The sequence below is a fragment of the Bidens hawaiensis genome, unplaced genomic scaffold, assembly GCF_021521415.1.
Source record: "Bidens hawaiensis isolate Kalapana, Puna unplaced genomic scaffold, B.hawaiensis_p1.1 tig00025367_1, whole genome shotgun sequence".
In the NCBI taxonomy this organism is placed as follows: Eukaryota; Viridiplantae; Streptophyta; class Magnoliopsida; order Asterales; family Asteraceae; genus Bidens; species Bidens hawaiensis.
The window spans coordinates 39,344-43,528 of record NW_027494045.1 but is presented as its reverse complement, the minus strand read 5'-3'; the positions used below and the strand labels follow the sequence as shown (position 1 = coordinate 43,528).

Genomic DNA, 4,185 nt, shown 5'->3' with positions numbered 1-4,185 from the left:
GGATTAAAATATGAAGTTGATAAAATTGTTACATTGTAATTATACCATTACATAAAAAAAAAAATTAAGCTGTCATCAATCATAAAAAAGTGAAGTACGTAAAAGATGGTTCATAGTCTAAAGAAAATCCATTTATGTTTCAACTTTTGGAGTATAAATTATTGTTTATATTAAAATACGTCTTTGAGAAATTGTTTTCAAGTAATTGTACATCATATGTCACTATATATATTTCTCAACTCGTATTTCCAAAACTAATAACATGGGCATCCTCATCATCATCCTCCTCACACTCTTATCTCAAGTTGTACAATCACCATCGGTGCACTCTCTGGATTGTAAATCGCAAAAATTCAGAAACAATAAGGTGTACACTAACTGCATCCAACTACCAACCCTAAACTCCACACTCTACTGGAATTTAACCCAAAAGAACTCGACCCTTTCAATCGCATTTGCCGCACCTCCAGAAACACCCGACGGTTGGATATCATGGGCCATTAACCCCACCAAGACCGGTATGGTAGGGTGCCAATCCCTCCTCGCGTTCAAGGATGCCAACGGTTCCATGATGGTCAAGACCTATAATATTACAACGTACACCACCTTGGTAGAGGGGAAGATTGCATTCGATGTTCCCGAGTACAGTGCGGAGTTTTCGGATGGGGTTATGAGGATCTTCGCGACGTTGAAGTTGCCGGAGGCGATGACTACGGTGAACCAGGTGTGGCAGGTAGGTGGTGCGGTTTTAGAGGGGAGGCCCGAGGTGCATGCGTTTTTGCCGGAAAATTTGAAGTCTTTGGGTAAACTGGATCTGACCGGTAGTCCCCCAATCGGTACTCCAACTACCGGTAGTTCCACCTTTGATGGTCCTCCCACTAGTTCGTCTTCCACTAATGTGGGAACGTTTTGGATTCTTACCCTTATTGGGCTTCTTCTAATCTCCAGAAAATAAGCAAGTAAATGGCCAGAATATATATAGACGTGTGTATTATATATATATATGTGTGTGTAATGGGAAATAATCAAATATCTAATAAAACGATCTTATATGTAGTTGAATATTCTTTCATGGATTTTATGTAATAAATTCCAACGTATGATGCCTGTAATAAGTTAAGAAATTAGCTAGTAAGTTTCTTAACATATACATTTTCTAATCAAAGCGAATATAAAATTAGGTTTATATATAAATACAATAGTAACATTTAACATGATAGTATATGTAAACATAAATTACAATACTAGTTTTTATACCCCGTATCATGGGCGTTGTTTTATATTACTTGTTTTTAATTTTTATTTATTTTTTAAATTTTTAATTTTTTTATTGTACGAAAGTTAATAATATACTTATGGTTTGATAATAAATTGTTTCACAAGTAAATGAGATGTTATAACCCGGTTTTAAAGCTATATGGTTTGATAAAACCCAAGGCCCGTTTATTTTTTTACTATAAAATCGGTTTTTAATTATAAATTATATATATATATATATATATATATATATATATATATATATATTTAAATAAATCATATATTAATATTTAGTATATCCCTACTTTGTAGGATTTTTATATCAAATATTTGGTGAGATTAGTTTTTAATTTAATGAGCGACCACATCGCGACACGTATGATTTTTATGTTTTCGTTTATATATATTATATATTATTATATAAAATTATATAAACAATTAATACCAACAAGTCAACAACTCTTATTGCGAGAAACACACGAATATATACTCCCTCCTATTAAAAGTGTTATAGTTTGAAAAACACAAAGTTTAAGGTAGATTGATAATTTTTTTTTTCTCTTATCAAATGACAATATTTCCTTGAAAATAGGGATGACAAAAAAGCCCGAGCCCGACGGGTATACCCGAAACAGATGGGACGAGTATACCCGAAACCCGATGGGCATGGGCCGGGTATGGGATTAGGATTTAAAAATTTTCACGGGTACGAGCCGGGTATGGGATTAGATGATACCCGGGCCGATAACCTGAAAACGCATACCCGTTTAACCGAACTATATACCCGAATCATATACCCAAAAAAAATTTTGTATTTCGTAAGTTGTGAAGCATATATATAAAAAGTATATATAAAGACTATAATGATATTATATATATTAGTAAGTATCTGTTCTTCTACCGCGAGGGGGTGGATGGGAATTGTTTAAGCAATTCACGTAATCGTTGACCTCTTGCCAATTGATTCGAGTAGCTTTCACCCCCTACCGATCTAGTAACCTCTACTACAAAGAAACTCTTTTTAGCTTGAATTTTGATTCTTACTCTATATATTTTTTTTACTATATAGAAGTATTCGGTTTTATATGTCACTTGGTCATATCAGTTGACCAATGATAACTTCTTTTTTTGAATATTTGAACGCTTATATATATGGTGTGTATTATATTTAAATCTATAATAATTGTTGTATGAATAAAATGTATAAAAGAATTTTAATACTAAAAATAATGTACTTGAAAGTCCCAACGGGTATACCCGATACCCGCAAGTATGCCCGATACCCGACGGGTAATTACCCAACGTGTAATGGACCGGGTATGGGACACTATATTACAATCGGGTATGGGCATGGGATAACCAATACCCGGCCCAAACCCGGCTCGTTGCCATCTCAGTTGGAAATTGAGTCCATCAATATTGTTTATTAATGTTAGTTGTGTGTGTCTAAGGGTATACTTGAAAATTGGCTAATAAATTTTGAAAGTGAACATTTATAATTGGACAAACAAAAAATAAAATATAAACACTTTTAATGGGACGGAGGGAGTAATAGAGTAATTATCATAAACCCTAAAGCTAATTAAACGTAAACCCAACTTTTAAACACCAACTTAATTAACATAAATCCTAAAATCTAATTTTGCTTAACTCTAAAGTCTAAACTAAAAACCCAAAAAGCTAAATTCAAAATGAATATATATTTATAACTAGGTTAGTTACTCGTGTAGCATACGAGTTGAAATGCAAATTTATTTAAATAATAACATAATGTCAAATACAAAAAAATATGTTCCACTGATATAAAGACATGTTATACGGTAATTAATTACACATTATACTATATGAAAATAAAAAGTTAGAAATTTATTACTCTAAATATTTCTTTGTACACAATATTTATATTTTTGTTTGTAACTTTACTTCATATAACAAAACTTAGTAGTTTCACATTATTTGTGCTTTGACTCTAGATAATGCGATGCAGAACTAATCACTAGTTAAAATAAATTGTTTAAAAATAAACCAACCATCTATAGTAACTGACCTTAGCTTTTATTAATTTTAATTTCAAAACAAAAAATAAAGTGAAAATTTTGTTCTTTGAAATTATTCATTTTATCTAAAGGTGTAGAAATTTTCTTTTTAAAAATAAAAGTGTGAGTTCTAATATTACTTCCGGATATGATTTTCGCTTCTATAACACGGTTATCATATTGTATTTTATTTTCACATGTATTTTCGCTTCAACATCGTCTTTCAGGACTAAACTATAACTTGACAACCTTTGATTTTGAGGTCATTTAAAACATCAAGGAACTATTAGTTTCTTGTAATGTATCATTTTATTTATGACAGATATCACTAAATAATGGTAATATTTTTCATCTCCCGAAATTATGAATAACAAACATTTGCTAATTTTTTGAACAACCTCATTTTTTGGTGCAACTATAACTTGTTCACTAAAGAAATCTATGTATTCGAAATTTTTAATAATAGAAGGATATACAAAGTCAATCTATCCTCTGATTAACAGTGTGTTAATGTCTAACATTTGTATTTCTAAGGTAAGAAGTTGCTTTATCCTTTTAAAAAACCAAAACATGTAGTCTAGTGTTTATATATTTTTGTGGATTTTTATGTTGATAAACTTAACGTAAATGATGGGTTGATTAAATGGTCAATTAAAAAAAGAAGTTGTAAATGTCTTTTTCTTTAAACCCGCCCGTGGATCGAAGCTCATTCTAATCATAAACTATTTTAACATGAACCATGCTTGATACTTTAACCAATTATAAAAACTCGCTCGTTTAAATTAACATAAACACTGAGAATACATCAATGGTGAATTTGTGTTTTAAGGGTTTGAAAGAAGAAAAAAATTGTAATTTAGTAAATATCATATATATTTAATAAGTCAAAGTT

The 4,185-nt window shown here is 30.8% G+C and overlaps 1 pseudogene; it reads left to right on the top strand.

Moving 5' to 3' along the window:
- The first annotated feature begins 230 nt into the window (after positions 1–230).
- Positions 231–966, top strand: LOC143571388 (auxin-induced in root cultures protein 12 pseudogene; annotated as a pseudogene).
- The last annotated feature ends 3,219 nt before the right edge of the window (positions 967–4,185 follow it).